The 17125-nt window shown below is 50.2% G+C and overlaps 1 long non-coding RNA gene across 1 annotated transcript in view; it reads left to right on the top strand.

Annotated features, from left to right (window-relative positions):
• LOC144615867 (uncharacterized) overlaps positions 1-17125 on the top strand; it is a 742065-nt gene that overhangs the window by 202947 nt on the left and 521993 nt on the right. The window lies entirely within an intron of this gene.

Genomic DNA, 17125 nt, shown 5'->3' with positions numbered 1-17125 from the left:
ATTCCACCAATGATCTCCCCCGTGAATCTATTCTCAACAAAGGAGGTAAGAACTAGGAAGAAAAAGAAAAGGAGTAAAGGGTGACTAAAACTTGGGGACGGGTGGTGTTGCTAACCTAGTTGGGGGGCGGCCAGAGAAGGCCCTTCTGGGATAATAGCACTGAAGTTAAGTACATGAATCGGGGGTTCCTGGCTGGCTCAGTCGGTAGAGCACGTGACTCCTGATCTCAGGGTCATGAGTTCCAGCCCCATGTTGGGGGTAGAGATTACATTAAGAAAAAAAAATTTTTTTAATAAAATGTTTTAAAAAAAGAAGTGGATGAGTCAGTAGTAGCCAGGCTCAAAGGGAAGCCAAGTGCAGCATTATTCAAAGCAAAGAGCCAGAAGGCCACGCAGACGGAAGCAGCCTGGGCCCAGTTTCAGGAACTAAAATTGAAACTGAAAGTAGCTGGAGACACGGCAGTCTGAGAGAGGCCAGCAGGACTCACAGTAGCTGGCCCCAAGGTCAAGAACCAGTGGTTCATGGGCCGGACACAGTCCATGGAGCAGCTCTGCAGATTTTTGCCCGTTCCATGGGTTTTAAACATGGACTAACTTTAGTGTTGTGGGTTGTGTTTTTAAAGTGGTTTTCCATAAAAATCTGGACTTCCAGACTTTGCAAAAATCATGGTCTGGCCATCTTCGGCCCACATTTCTGAGTAAGAACAGTGGGAGTGGGAGTAGGGCCGTAGGTTTGGTTTTGACCTCTGCAGTGCAGCCTGACTCGCTCCTTAACCTGTAGGGGGCCCCTGCAAGCATTTCAGATCTGGACCCCGAGGAGGCTGGGCCTTGCAGGATGCCTTAGGAATTTTGGAAGAGATCCAGGGCACCTGGCTGACTCAGCCGGCAGAGCATGTGACTCTTGATCTCAGGGTCCTCGTGAGTTGAAGCCCCATGTTGGGTGTAGAGGTTACTTAAAAAAAAAAAAAAGAATTTGGAAGAAACCCCCAAGTGCAGTGACAAAGCTTGGAAGGGTTTTCAGGTGAGAGAAGACATGACCGTAGGGTGGCTCTGACTGCACATGGAGAAGGTACCGTGGCTGGGGGACATGGATGGACATCAGTGGACCGGGAAGGGAGCCGTGTGTGGAAGTCCCGGCCAGAGAAGACGGTGGGCTGTCCAGGGTTGGCGCGGAAGACGGGGAAGATTCTCAGACTCCTTATTCGGAGCTGCATTGCTTTTCATTTTTCTTTGGCCTGAAAATAACAGAAATTTATTCTCTCACGGTCCTGGAGCCCAGAGACCCGAAATCAGTGCCACGGAGCAGGTCCGTGCTCCGTGAGAATTCCTTCCCGTTCCTTGCTCCTTCCAGCTTCCTTGGCCTGTGGCCACATCATTCCGGTCTTTCCCTCCATGGCCACATTGCCTTCTCTTCTGTCCTCAAAGCCCCCACTACCTTTCTCTTACAAGGAAGGATCCGTGAGATTTCACCCAGGACCCACCGGCTGCGGGGAGTCCTTCCAGGCAGTCTCCCCATCTCAAGACCCTTAGCTGAATCACGCCTGCAAAGGCCCCTTTTCCAGATAAGGTAACATTTACCAGTTCTGATATCTTTGAGGGTCGTTAATTAGCTCCTACACTTCCCCTCTCTGAACCTCGATTCTCTCCCCTGTAAAACGTCACAGAGTTCTATGTATTCGGAGGATACAGAGACCAGACAGGAATAAGCCCACATGGTTTCCCTGCCCTGTCCCCCATTTTTCACGGCTCCCCTACGGCTCCCTTGCCCCCGACAGGCTACTGCCCCAGAAATTCAGCACTTGTAGAAACACATACCCGCCCCCCACCCCTGCAACCTGCCATACACCGACCTCGGCCCCGGGGCCACAGCAGTGATGGAAACAGGGAGAAATCCCTGAGGCCCGTGGAGCAGGTGAGGGGACAGACAGTACCCAGATACAGTGCAGGACAGGTCGTGACAAGTGCCTTCGCTTGGTGCCACAGACCAGGTGGCTGAAGCCTCAGAGATGAACCGTCTCACCCTTGTAACAGACGAGAAGTCCAAGATCAATGTGTCTGTTGGCAAAGCTGTTTCCTTCTGAGGGCGCTCAGGGAAGGACGCGTCCCAAGCCTCTCTCCTCGGCCTGTACACAGCCGTCTCGTCTGCACATTGCCTTTCCCTATGTGTCAGTCCCTGTGTCTGAATGTCTTCTGCTGATAAGGACACAGGTCATTTTAACGTGCTGACCTCTGTAAAGACCCTCTCTTCAAATAAAGTCGCATGTACAAATACTGGAGTTAGGACTTCAACATGTGAGTTGGGGAGGGAATGCCGTCCAGCCCATAGCTGTGAGTATATGGAGAGAAGCAAAACAGGTGAGACAGTAGAATGATAGGGTAGGGGTCGGGGGGTGCTGTTGTAAACAGAGTGGTCAGGGAAGTGACACTTGGGCAGAGACGTAACGAAGTGAGGGCAGGGATGTCTAGAAGCGTATGAGGGAAGGGAAGAGAAGCCAAGAGAGCGAGTGACCAGTGCAAAGGCCCTGGGGCCCCAGGGGTTGTGATGTAAAGACAGACAGAGAGAGGTGCAGGGTGAGCCGGAGAGGGTGGGAGGGAGTTGAGCTCAGAGAGTAGGGCTTGGGGGCACAGACTGTGTAGGGCCCCGGGGGTCATGCTGATGGGTTCTGTTTCTGGGGCGCCTGGCCGGCTCAGTTGGTACACCATGGGACTCTTGATCTCAGGGTCTTGACTTCAAGCCCCACATTGGTTATAGAGCTTACTTAAGAAAAAAAAAAAAATGGTGTGTTTCTTAGTCAGTGCAAACTTCATTCTCGAGGGGTTTATTACCGTCTGGTTCTTTTTAGAATTCTAGGTTAAATGGCTCCCCGTTTACACTGCAAAATCTTGGTAGTTTAGCCGGGCTGCAGTCAGCTTTCGAAAATTTTTTGTGAATAATTTATTGATGTGAAAGTCAACATAACATTCACCATTTGAAGAGAGCAATTCAGTGGCACGTAGTATGTTCCCGGTGCTGTGCACCGCCGCTGCACCTAGTTCTGAAACATCCCCATCACTGACTCCAGAGTCGTGGGTAAGACTCAGACCTCACCCCAAGTGGGGCGGGAGCCCCAGGAGGATTCTGAGCCAAGGAGGGAGGAGCTCTGATGATCACCTGTCGTGGAGAACAGACTGTGGCCTGACCAGGGGTAGAAGCGGAGGTGGGTCTGCCAGGCAGACTGGCTGGGCCACCCAGCAGGTGGAGATATCTGGGGTGGCTGGGGCTCCTGTTCCACAGGGTGCAGGGAGGACTCCCAGGAGAAGCTGGACTCCAGTTTATTCAGAAGTGAGAGCCGGGAGGGGCGCCTGGGGGGCTCAGTCGGTTAAGCTTCTGACCTTAGCTCAGCTCAGGTCATGATCTCACAGTTTGTGAGTTCGAGCCCCGCGTCGGGCTCCGTGCTGACAGCTCAGCGCCTGGAGCCTGCTTCGGATTCTGGGTCTCCTCCTCTCTCTGCCCCTCCCCTGCTCACACTCTGTGTCTCTCTGTCTCTCAATAATAAGTAAACATTAAAAATTTAAAATAAATAAGTAATAAATAAATAAATAAATAAACAAGAGTACCTGCGGGGCTCAGTCGGTTAAGCTTCCGTCTTCAGCTCAGCTCATGATCTTACGGTTCATGAGTTCAAGCCCAGCATCGGGCTCCGTGCTGACAGCTCAGAGCTGGAGCCTGCTTCGGATTCTGTCTCCCTCTCTCTCTGCCCCTTCCCCTGCTCACTTTGTCTCTCTCTCCCTCTCAAAAATAAACGTTAAAAAAAAAATAAATAAAATCTTAAAAAAGAAAAAAGTCGAAGTGAGGCCTTAGGGTCTGTTGGGGGTGTGGGGGGGGGGCACAGTCACACACACAGAAAAGAGGCAAGGCTGACTCAGGCTTATTTTTTTTAATTGAACTATACTTGACACACAATATTACAGAACTAGCTAGTTTCAGGTGCACAACCTAGTGAATTGACATTTGTGCACAACCCAAAATGCTCATTGCAATTACGTATGGTCACCATCGGTCACCATACGAGGTTGTTACAATAGTGTTGACTGTATTCCCTATGCTGTGCTTTGCATCCGGGTGACTCATTTATGTTATACCTGGAGGTTTGTACCTCTTAACCCCCTCCACCTATTTCACCCATCCCCCCACCCGGGCTTCTTTTGTAATTGTGGTAGAACATACATAACATAAATTTACAATTTTTACCATTTTAAGTATACAGTTCTGTGGATTAAGTACGTTCATATTGTTTCACCGCCATCACGACTGTCCTTCTCCAGAGCTTTTGCACCTTTCCAAAAGGAAACTCCACACCCCTGAGACACTAGCCCCCCATTCCCCCTTTCCTCCAGGCCTTGGTAATCACCCTTCTACTTTCTGTGGCTGTGAATTTGCCTAAGTACCTCCTAGAAGTGGGGTCATACGGCATTAGTCCTTCTGTGTCTGGCTTATTTCTCTTAGGGTAAGACCACCAAGGTTCATCCCTGCAGCAGGGCACAGACTCTCAGGCAGGAAATGTTTCCACCTCTGGCCACTTGAGCGCCCACGCCCTGCCCCTTGGCGTCAGCAAGAACAGCATTCACAGCCTGATTCTGCCTTTTACTTGCTGGGTGACACTGGATGAACCTTTCTGAGCCTCGGTTTCCCCATCTTTAAATAGAGACAACAATGGCTCCAATCTTAGGGGATCATTCTGACATTTACATGAGCCGACGATGCTTTGCCCAGCGCCTGGCTGCTGGAGAGTAAAACACATGTTACCCTTGCTATAAACCTGGACATCCAAGCTCACCCAGTATCTTATTAAAAAAGAGTATTCTTTGGGCGCCTGGGTGGCTCAGTCGGTTGGGCAGCCGACTTCGGCTCGGGTCATGATCTCATGGTCCGTGAGTTCGAGCCCCGCGTCGGGCTCTGGGCTGACCGCTCAGAGCCTGGAGCCTGTTTCGGATTCTGTGTCTCTCTCTCTCTGACCCTCCCCTGTTCATGCTCTGTCTCTTCCTGTCTCAAAAATAAATAAAACGTTAAAAAAAAAATTAAAAAAATTAAAACGAGCATTCTGAATCTGCTACCACTGCTAGCCTTTTTGTTCTCCAGCTTTGTAATTCAATTCTCCTATTGACATCTGACTTCATCTCTCCCCGTTAGACTCTAGGTCTATCCCTCCTGCTAATGAATGGTTAAATCTTGTCCCTCCTGCTGTCTTACCAGCAGGAGGGCCCCAGTTCTATCAGAAGGAGGGCCCATCTGTTCCTTAGAATGCCCAGCCTCAGACTGGGGGGCTTCCTCCTCGAGTACTCAGCCAAAATCTGCCCCATCCCAACGCACACAAAATGAAACCCCTAAAAAATCGCCTTCACGTAGCTTCTCGCATACATAGCCAAGAAGCGTGCACATTAGTAACGTGACAATAATGTCACATTCTGTTTTATTTTTTTAGTAAAATTTTTTTTTTAAATGTCAGTATTTTTATACAACAAGGGGTATTTTTTTTTTAAATTTTTTTTTTTTTTTAACGTTTATTTATCCTTGAGACAGAGAGAGACAGAGCATGAATGGGGGAGGGGCAGAGAGAGAGGGAGACACAGAATCGGAAGCAGGCTCCAGGCTCTGAGCCATCAGTCCAGAGCCCGACGCGGGGCTCGAACTCACGGACCATGAGATCGTGACCTGAGCCAAAGTCGGAGACTCAACCGACTGAGCCACCCAGGCGCCCCTTTAGTAAAATTTTTTTAATGTTTATTTATTTTTGAGAGAGAGACAGAGTGTGAGTGGGGGAGGGGGAGAGAGAGAGGAAGACAGAGAATCCAAAGCCAGCTCCAGGCTCTGAGCTGTCAGCACAGAGCCCGACGCGGGGCTCGAACCCACGGACCGCGAGATCATGACCTGAGCCGAAGTGGGACGCTTAACCGACTGAGCCACCCAGGCGCCCTAAATTTCTGTACTTTAAAAAAAGTCCTGTATTGTAATTCTTTACAGTGTACATGCATTTCCTATTCACAATAAATGTTCAATTAATATACTCTATGCATTCTCTCTTTGTCAGGAAGCAGTAAAGTTCAGACCTTGTATTAACAGGATGCACCATTCTTGAAAGGTTGAGAATTCTCAATCTGTTCTCTGTGGAATGATGTCAGCAGAAGCTGACCGACCTTGAGAGTCTCGCATAAATGCTCAGTTGGCAACAATCACCCCTGGCCCTTATAAGGTACTTCACAGTGTTCAAGGCTGAGAAGCTCTTTACTTTTCATGATCTCATTTACCCTGACACTGTTGGGGGTCACTGGGGCAGACAGGAACTTGTCCAAGGTCACACAATTAAAAAATGCCTGGGCCAGACCTGAACCCAAACCTTCCTCTGCTCCTTTCGCGTGCCTTAGAGTGGCAATCTTTTGAGGTCATCTGAGACATCCCATCAACAAAGGTTTATTGCCTGCTTCTGTGTGTTAATGACCTATTCGCCAGTGACCGCCATATTCCTAGGTCCGGTGGTCAGCACTCAGGCCTCATCCAACCTGACCAGTCAGGAGCATTTGACAGGTGGTCATGCCTTTGCCCTTCAGGCACTTTCTTCCTAGGTTCTAGGACACCCCTGTCCTGGTTCTCCTCCCACGTCCCTGGGAACTTCTTGTCATCTTTGTTGGCTTACTGTAGCCAAACATTCTAGCTATGGGGGGCCCTAGATATTGGCCCTTGGACCATCCTCTTGTCCCTAGAACCCCCAGTTCTAAGTGATATGTTTGTATTGTGGCCCTTCCTTCCTTCCTTCCTTCCTTTCCTTCTTTCTTAGATTTTATTTTAAGCAACTATACCCAACATGGGGCTTGAACTCTGAGCTCTGAGATCAAGAGTTGCATGCTCTAACTACTGAGCCAGCCAGGCACCCCTGTACTGTGGCTCTCAATACCCTCTCTATGCTGATATTTATGCCTTCAGCGCAAACTCCCTCTGAACTCCATTACCCAACTGCCTCCGGGACAGCTGCACCTGGACGACTACTGGTTCGTCATCCCCTCCCATGTTCTGTCCCCACTGCCCTCCTGCAGCTGTTCTGTCCCAGCTGACCCCACCTCTGTGCTCCCAGCTGCCAGAAACCCCTAAAGCCACCCATGCCTCTCCCACCCACACAAACCCTGTCAGCTGAACTTTCCAAGGAGATCCAGAATCTCTCCCCTTCTTCCCACCTCACAGCCTCCACCCTCTCCCCGAGCCAGCCACCTTCACCTCAGGCCTGGAATATTCCAACCCCCTGCTCGCTGGTCTCCCCAGTCGGCCCTTGTCCCCCCTCGGTCCATCTGTTTCCAACCCCACTGCCACGTTAACCATTTAGAACATGTCGGCCTGTCTTTCTTTGCTGAGAAGCTTCCAGTGATTTCCTGTCTTATTTGGGATAAAAACGGAGCTCCTTAAAACAGCCTAAAAGACCCTCCTGTTCCTTGGTGCCTCTGACCTCAGCCACCGCTGTCTCCTCCCAGGGAACCAAACCTTCCGGCACAGCAAGCTCCCTGCGGTTCCTCCAGCACCCAACTCCCCCCCACACACCCCCGCACAGGAGACCCTCAGGACGAGGCTTCTCACCGCCGGACCCCTTGGCCCCTCGGGCTGTGGACTGTGCGACGATCGACGCTCACCTCCAGAGCTCCAGAAATTGCCAAACGTCGTCTGTGGGTCAAAATCGCCCAGGTTGGGAACCACTGCCCTCTCTGCAATGAGCTCCTCAGACACCCCCATGCCTCCTCCCTCACCTTGTTCAGGTCTTGACTCAGCTGTCACCTCCCTCCGGAGGCGGCCTCTGTCTACCCTGAATATCACCGCCGCCCGCCCCAAACTCCCCACCTCCCTTCCTGCTATATTTTTCTCCACAGTGCTCGCCACCATTTTTTGTTTATTGTCTGTCGCTTTTTAAAAAATTTTTTAATGTTCCTTTGATTTTGAGACCAAGAGAGACAGAGTGGGAGCGGGGGAGGGGCAGAGAGAGGGGGAGACACAGAATCCGAAGCAGGCTCCAGGCTCCGAGCGGTCAGCACAAAGCCCGACACCGGGCTGGAACTCACAAACCTCGAGATCATGACCTGAGCCGAAGTCGGTCGCTTAAGTGACTGAGCCACCCAGGCCTCCCTAGTATCTATCTCTTCTAACTAGACCATTAGCTTTAAAAAGCCAAGGATCTTTGTGTTTGTTTATCACACTCACAGCTGCATCCCCCCCAGTTACAGCAGGAGCTGGCACATAGTAGACACTCAATAAACACTTGTTGAAGGAACACGTACATGCCAGGCCTTGTAACAGATGCGCAAACCTTGAGACTGGTGTTCCTTGTGGGCGCTGGGAGCAAATAGATGAATGAATACATTCAGTGGCAGGTGGTGATCAGAGCAAGAAAGGAAAATAGAGCAGGTGTATCTGTGTCCTAAGACTGTCGTAACAAAGTACTGCAAACTGGGCCAAACTGGGTGTTTTGAAACAGCAGAGATTTATTGGGTCCCACACGGCTCTAGAGGCCAGAAGTCTGGAACCAAACTGTGGGCTGGACGCTGCTCGTCCTAAACCCGTAGAGCTCTAGCCTCTTTCTAGCTGCTGCTGGTTTTCAGGCAATTTTGGCTTTCCTTGGCTTCTAGATACTTCACTCCAATGTTGTGTCTTCACATGACTTCCTTGGCGACTCTTCACATTGTCTTTCTTCTGTGCCTGTCTGTCTTTGTGTCCAAATTTCTTTATTATGTAAAGACAGCAGTCAGGGGCGCCTGGGTGGCTCAGTCGGTTAAGCGTCCAACTTCGGCTCAGGTCGTGATCTCACGGTCCGTGAGTTCGAGCCCCGCGTTGGACTCTGTGCTGGCTGCTCAGAGCCTGGAGCGAGCTTGTTTCGGATTCTGTGTCTCCCTCTCTCTCTGACCCTCCCCTGTTCATGCTCTGTCTCTCTCTCTCTCAAAAATAAACATTTAAAAAAAATTTTCAAAAAGACAGCAGTCATATTGGATTAGGTCACCCGCATGACCCCATTCTCACTTGATTACCTCTGTAAAGATCCTATTTTCAAAATGGCCCCATTCTGAGCTACTGGGGTGTTGAACATCCCTTTTTTTGGGGGGAACACAGTTCAATCCCTAACAGCAGGGTATGGGAGTGAGGGTGCTGCTTTCGGGAGGGCGCGAGGGAAGGCTTCTGAGTGGGTGACATTTGAGCAGAGTCCTGAACGAAGACAGGGGGTGAGTCCTGTGGACATCTGAGGGAAGGGCATTCCAAGGAGAGGGAACAGCCAGTGCAAAGCATCTTAATCAAGCTACCTGTCTCACAATGCTGTGAGGGTTCAATGGCTTCATCTATGAAAAAAAATCTGAAAGCTGTTAGCGGGCATAGTTAGCAGGCAGTCATTATTTAATTACTAGTATTCATCCTGCCTTGGTGCCTGCTGAGGGGCTGGGGGTCCAGAGAGAACTAGTCAGGCAGCATCCGGTCTTTGGTGCTGATGGCCCAGCTGGGAGACTGAGAGCCAAGTCAATAAATAGGAGGAGGACGTGATGTGATTGCTGATAACCGCTGTGCTGGGTACAACAGCGTGACGTCGTAGGCTGCTGGGTGGGGCTGGCCATCTCCGGATAAGGCCTCTCTGAGAAGCTGAAGGGCCTCTCCAGCAGAGCCTGTTAGGGGAAGTCCACACAGCAATGCCCACTGGTCAGACTGAGACCCGTGACCAGGCTGGCATTGGTTATGGGGGAAGCATCCCAAAGGTGAGAACTTACTGAAAATGGCTGCCGGTCACTTCCGGTTAGTTACAAAGAGCCCAGGTCCTGATTCAATGGGTCTCAAACTCTCAACTTTTATACCACCCCTCATGGCCATCTCATCCCTACCACCGATAAAAGAAAACATCAGTGGGAAAGAGAAAATAATTCCCTGAGTCAGACTCCCAACGTTCATGTCGGGCTTCAGGTCCAGGTGGGGGCAACTACGAACAGGCCTAGCAGGTGCCTGTTTCCCTGGTGACTGATTCTCCAAGGGAGGTCATCAGCAAGTCCGTCCTGTGGCTCCATATTCTCATGGGGTTCTCTGGGTTGGATTTAACACATCTCCTCAGATACCCTGGAAAATCCTTTTCTCCCGGGTATTCATTTATTCCCTTTTTGTTTCAGGGCGATTTGCCAGCAAATGGGAAGGTATGGCAGCTGTTTAATGACTACCGAATGCAACGGTGTTGCCCATTCTCCCCAGCAAGAAAACAACCAGCGAGGCTGTTTTGACATTCCCTGGTCATGTTTCTTTCCTTTTGAAGCTCCGTTTTGTCATTTTGCTTCATCTCCGAGGAAAAACCAGGAAGCTGCTTAAGCGTAACCACCCCCCTTCCCGCCCTCCATACAGTTGGTGTTGTGGAGAAAACACAGGGAGGCAGACCTGGGTTCAAGACCCAGAACATGGAGAGAGAGAGAGAGAGAGAGAGGGAGAGAGAGAGAGAGAGAGAGAGAGGAAGGGGGAGACGGAGAGAGCGCACAAGAGCGTTCGCCCTCTTATCATATCGTGGAGACTCTGCTGGGTTTGTATTCATTCGTTCCATAAACAGGTATCCAGTGGCCACTAAGGGCCAGGCACCGTGTTGGGCTCCACGGGTCCACCACCAAAACCAAAGACAGGTCCCTGTCCTTCTGTAGCTTCTAGCCTACTGCACATTCACATCTGATACAGATTCAAGAAGAGCTTTAGCCTGAGAATCCTAAAGACTGGGGACTTTGCTTATGGGCCCTCCGCCTGAATTTCTCCTCTGTAAAATGGGTTCACTCATCCTTGCTGCGTAACTGAGAAGGGTTTGTGGTGAGGACCCTCGGAGATGGAGTCCAGAAAAACGGAGGAGAAGAATGGCCATACTTGTTGTTCTTTTGTTTCCCTCTGGTTTCTTTTTTAATGTTTATTATTTATTTTTGAGAGAGAGAGACAGAACATGAGCAGGGGAGGGGCGGAGAGAGAGGAAGACACAGAATCGGAAGCAGGCTCCGGGATCCGAGCTGTCAGCACAGAGCCCGACGCGGGGCTCGAACTCACAAACCGTGAGATCGTGACCTGAGCGGAAGTCGGACACTCAACCGACTGAGACACCCCTTTACTGGTTAGGTTGCCAGACCTGTAGTATCTAACCCCTCCCTACATGGCTGATACTGTTAATTCCCTAACCCAGAGGCAGAAACACACTGGAGAGGCTCAGGGAAGGAGGGGGGCTCAGGAGCCCTTCCAGAGCTCAGGGCTCCAAAACAGAAAGTTAACTGAGAGCAGACACTGCTGGGGAGGGTTTGATAGGGCCAGAGCCTTAGGGATGCCAGATTAAACACAGGGTATACTTAGACTAGAAAATTGTTCATTCATTTGAAATTCAAACTTAACTGGGCACCCCGTATTTTTATTTGCTAAGTCTGGCCACTCTACAGGGCTTCTGATGTCAAGCCGGTGGAGGCCTGGGGTAAACCCGGGACTAGAGGCATCAGGGTAAGTCTGCTCCTGGGGCTGGTGCACGGAACGGGTGGGTAAGAGCAGCGAGAAGGGACAATGCCGGGAAGGCTTAGCAACCAGGCGGTTTCTGCAGCCACGTGTCCCAGGGTAGCCCGCCACATCAGCCAGGGGACTTTGACTCCTCAGCAGCTCTGGTTCCAAAGGGACACCTTGTGGTATAGCCTGAGCAGGGCCTGGGGGCAGCTCCTATGGGCCACACCCAATTTCACTTGTCAATCACTGTCGCTTCCTTTCGTAACCCAGATACCCCCACCAGGCTGCAGTTTTCTTGCATCCTCATGAAAGTTCAGCTTTCCTAATTTCTTTGACTTGAAAATTAGCGATCTGGGCATCCTGGTAGTTGACTCATCCAGCCATTTCCCCTTCAGCATTCACCAAATTAACACGTATTAGGTATTAAATGATGATGCCACGAACACCACGAGGGCAACATACAGAAAGGTAGGAGTGTCTGATTCATTTGGGAAGTGGGCCCATGAAGCCTACCCTGAAATTAATTTTGTACTGGATTTTGAATGAGTAGGAGTTCCTGATAATAGCAGTGATAGCTGAGCCAAACTCCGCCAGATAATTTCTTTTACTACAGGAACTAATTTAATTATTTTTTTTTAAGTTTATTTATTTTGACAGAGAGTGAGAGAGAGCAAGGTAAGGGCGGAAGAGAGAGAGAGGATCCCAAGCAGGCAGCTCTGAGCCCAACGTGGGGCTCAAACTCAGGACCTGAGCCGAATGCTTAACGACTGACCCGCCCGGGCGCCCTATACAGGAACTAATTTAATTCTGAGGACACTCTGGGAGGTGTTATCCACGTTTTATAGGCCCAGAGAGGTTAAGTTACTTGCACAAGGTCACACAGTGAGTGAATGGCAGGGTCAGGATTTGGACCGCGCCAGCCTGGCTTCAAGAGCCTTCCAAGCAGGCTGGGATCTGGCCGGAAGTCAGAGACCTGAGAGGAAGCTGCAGAAGGGAATCCCGCAGGCCCCCTAAAGCTCAGTTAAGAATTCGAGACTTTCGCCTGAGAACAATGGCAAACCTTTGAAGGGGTTTACAAGTGGGGGTGGGGAGGGGTGTGTGTCCGGGCCCAAATTGAAATTTCAAAAGCTCCCTCGGGCTGCTTCGGGTGGGGGATGGGATCAGACTGGGGCCTGGGGGCTGGTGGGAGGCTGTTCCCTTCCTGCCCAGATAACAGATAATGGTGGCTCTGGAGCTGGCCACGAGCTCTGCAGAATGGAGCTACGCGGCCGGAGTCGGCAGTGGAAGAGGCTGCGAAGGTAAATCCCGCAAGGCTCCGGGGTGGGAGCTGCGAGAGGGAGAGGTCAAGGGTGACGCCCAGGTTTGGGGCTTCAGAGCTGCAAAGGAAAATACCCGGGAGGGAGATTGGTGACCTGAGAGCTCCTGGGAGTTGAGTTTTGGTCAAGTCCGCCCCGAGTCTGAGATTTCTTTGTCCTTGGTGTCTTTTTGTTGTTGTTGCTAAATCGGTTCCTGGTTGCCTTGGCGTTTCCTGTCTGTTTTGGTCCCCTTTGTCCAAAGTAGTCCTTTCTTGGAATTTTAGAGGCCGAGAGGGCTTGGACTTCGTTTTTCTTATGAACGTCTTGCTTTTTCAGACGGGTCAATTTACCTTAATCTTTCTGTGCTTCAGTTTCCTCATCTGTAAAATGAAGGCGGGAGTAGTACCTGGTTCACAGAGCTCTTGGCCGAGCTAATTAATACATAAAATGTGCTCAGAACGATGCCTGACCTGGGAAGGCTCCCAAAGTGCCGTGCTGGTGCTGATGATGTTGTCATGACAATGAGGAGGGTGATGGAGGCAGGGGTGGCTGTAGGAGGAGGCCAAAGCCCACAGAAGTCACTCCAATTACTTAGCAAGTACGTGTTGGGCATCTTTTTGTACCCGGTCTTAAGCAAACTACTTAAAAAGTATGTACAGGAGATCAAGTGATTGCATTCACTCAAGTGAGCAAACATTGAGTGATTCCCCAATGCGAGACCAGCTCTAGATGCTGGGGTCACGACAGCGGATAAGAAAACGACAAGTTTCCTTGAAAAGCGAACACAACACCTAGTTTTTGAATGTGCTGCTAAGTGCTGGGAAGGTAATGAAACCACTGTTGCGACAAGATGTGACCCCAGGGGCCCTCCTGGAGGAGGAGACATTTGGTCCTGGACCCAAAGTGAAAGAGCATGTGCAAAGGTCCATGAGGGGTGGGCTCTATTTGGCAGGAGACAACCAGCACATTTTGAGGACTCCAAAGTGGGCCAGGGTGGCTGGAGTGCAGTAAACAGTTGAAGGGGCGAATTAGTTGATTTATATTTCTACATATCGCCATGGATGAAATTACCGGTTTCAGTAGTGCGACTTTTTAAATTCATGTACAAATTGTAACTTCATACCGTTCTACCTGATTGTGCAAAACCAAATTAGGGCCATGGTGGATCTGCTGGAGATGTTGTGTAGATCTTGTGTTAAGAAGAAAATGCGAGTCCGTGCACAAATACTTATTGAGCAACTACTATTCTCCAGGCCTGTGCTGGCCCAGGGAATACTGGTGAATGGATACACAAAGTCCCTGCCTTTGTCTACAGATAAAAAATAAGCCGGCAAAGACATAAGGCGCTTCTTTGTTGCGAATGAAGGCGTTCCAGGTGGGAGGGGCACAGGACCTGAGGTGGGAAGTAGCCTGGAAAGTACTGGACGAGCTGAGAAAAGGAGGCCGGTGTTGCCACAACACAGGGAAGGAGGGAGGTCTCTTGAGATGAGCTCAGAGAACAGGGGACCGGCCCACCTAGGGCTCTGCCGGCCCTGTTCAGAGACAGGATTTTCTTCTGAAAGGGGGGGGCGGGGGTTGCAAAGGTTTTCTGTAAAGGACCAGATAGTCCATGTTTTGGGCTTTGAGGGCCATGTATGGTCTCTTGTTGGCAGCTATTCGACCCTACCCTTGTAGTACAAATGCAGCCATAGACAGCAAATAAATGAGAGCCTGTGGTTTTGTGCCAGTAACACTCTACTACGGACACTAAAAAATTCGAATTTCATGTAATTTATGCGACAAGTTACTTTTATTTATCTAGTTAGTGGCTCCATGCCCACGCGGGGCTTGAACCGACGCCCCTGAGATTGAGAGTCACATGCACTACCTACTGAGCCAGCCTGGCCCCGGTGCCCCAAACTCTTATTAGTTTTTTTCAACATTTTTTTTTTTTTAAGATTTCATTTTTAAGTACTTTCTGTACCCAATGTGGGGCTCGAACTCACAACCCTGAGATCAAGAGTCGCACGCTTCACCCACTAAGCTGGCCGGGTACCCCTTTTTCCAACTACGTTTACTATTTTTATTTTTTTTAATTTTTTAATGTTTATTTTTGAGAGAGAGAGAGAGAGACAGAGTGTGAGTGGGGGAGGGGCAGAGAGGGAGGGAGACACAGAATCCGAAGCAGGCTCCAGGCACAGAGCCTGATGCAGGGCTCAAACTCATGAACCGTGAGATCATGACCTGAGCCAAAGTTGGAGGCTTAAAAAACTGAGCAACCCAGGTACCGCCCGCCCCCCCCCCCCCAGCTATTTTTAAATGTAACAAAACAAAACAAAACATTCTTAGCTCCAGGGCTAGAGGGAAACAGGTGGTGGGGCAGGTGATTTGGCCCGAGGGCCACAGTTTATAGACTCCTGTTCTAAAGTCTCGGGAAGCCATCAGAGGGTTTTGAGCAGGTGAATGAAAGGCTGTGATTCAAAATGGGAAGGTATAGGAGCACCAGGCTGGGTCAGTCCATAGAGCATACGACTCTTGATCTCGGGGTCGTGAGTTCAAGCCCCGTGTTGGCGGTAGAGTTTACTTAAAAAAAAAAGAAAAGAAAATAGGAAGGTATGAAGGCTTGGCATGATGCCAGAAAGTGGATCTAACCATGTGGAATGAATGAATGGATCCGTTGTTTCCTTAGTCATTCACCAAGCACTGAGTTATCTTAATAGTCATGGTGCTGCTGAAGGGGCCCCATCATCTGTAAGACACCGTTCTACACTCCTGGAGTTTATAACATAACAAGAGAGACTTAAGAGCGAGATACAGGGGTGCCTGGATGGTTCAGTCGGTTAGGCGTCTGACCTCGGCTCAGGTCATGATCTCCCGGTTTGTGAGTTCGAGCCCTGTGTCGGGCTCTGTGCTGGCAGCTCGGAGCCTGGAGCTTGCTTCTGGATTCAGTGTCTCCCTCTCTCTCTGCCAGTCCCCACTCTCAAAAATAAACATAAAAATAAATAAATAAATAAATAAATAAATAAATAAATAGCGAGATAAGAATACCTCTAAGCTTCAGGGTCAAAAGAGAGACCCCAAAAAGCAAAAGTTGCATTGAGAAACAGCCAGGTGGCAGACAGGTGGCCGGAGTGGAGGGAGCAGGGGGGAAGGAAATGGGTAGGAGTTGAGGGGAAGGCCCTGTGGGGGATTTGGGATTTTATCCTGAGACTCTCTCTTTTGGACTTGCCTATTCTGGACACGTCGTGGACACGAAATCAAACAATATGTGGCTTTCGTTGACTGGCTTCCTTGACAGAGAGCATACTGATTTCAAGGTTCGTTCATGCTGTTCTGTGTAGCAGCACTTTATTCCGTTCTACGGCTGAATAATAGCAACGTTCCCTTGTGTGCGGTATTTCTCCATTTGTCCGTCCATCCGTGGATGGACCATTGGCGGTTGCCACCTTTCGGCTCTATCATGAATAGTGCTGCCCATAGAGGGCTTTGGGAAGGCAGGTGATGTCTTGTTAATCTGGTCCCTCCCGCAGGAGACCAGTTGGAACAGGATTCAAAGCCTTGACTGCACAGTGGGATTCCCTGGGAGGTAAAACACACACTCCGGGGGAGAATTAGAGCAGAATTCCCAGGCAAGTCTATAGTGAGTGATTGAGAACCACCGGGGAGAGATAGTAGCAGTCCTATGAGCAGGGCCGTGGCACCCATCAGAGGGATTAGGTGACCAGCAGAAGAGCCGTGTCTGGAATACACTCAGGGCCGAGCGCCCAGGTTGGCCCTTGGTTGGGATGAGGGCTGTTTGGGGTGGTTGATTCTACGGACCAGGCCGAGGAGCCCTGCGGAGGGGCTAGTTTGAGGGAGTCAAGAAGTTGGGTTTGCTTTGCTCAATAAGAGGTCCCAGCAGCCCCCACGCTAAGTCCCATGGGCAGGGCGTGGAGGGGGGGTATGTGCTCTGGTGGAGTAGGAGGTAAGGAGCCAGGAAGGCTCCCAGGTTAGAAAGAGGGAAGGACACTGGGATTTGAAGGGTGGGTGTTATTCCAACAAGAGATACCGGGAGAAGGAACCAAGGTGGGGCCTACTTGGGGCATGCTTGCCAGATTCACTGAACAATAGAGGGAGGTGAGGGGGAAGTCAAGTGTGGAATCAGATAAAGGGGTCCCGATAGGCTAAGTCTGGGTTGCATTGATGAGTGGAGAATTGCTGAAGGTTTTTTGAAAACATCAGGAAAAGTGATCGTAATCAAAATGTGTTTTGAAATGCTTTGTTTGGCAGGTGTATGGGAAGGTAAAAGAACATTCTGGAATATTTTCAGTCCGAGTAATGGAAGGGTTGCACACAGAATAGTGACCATGGCCTTGCCTTTACCT

This window comes from Panthera onca, chromosome A3, assembly GCF_046562875.1.
Source record: "Panthera onca isolate mPanOnc1 chromosome A3, mPanOnc1 haplotype 2, whole genome shotgun sequence".
Taxonomy (NCBI): domain Eukaryota; kingdom Metazoa; phylum Chordata; class Mammalia; order Carnivora; family Felidae; genus Panthera; species Panthera onca.
Note: the sequence above shows the minus strand (reverse complement) of the source record. Positions and strands in the feature narration are given on the sequence as shown.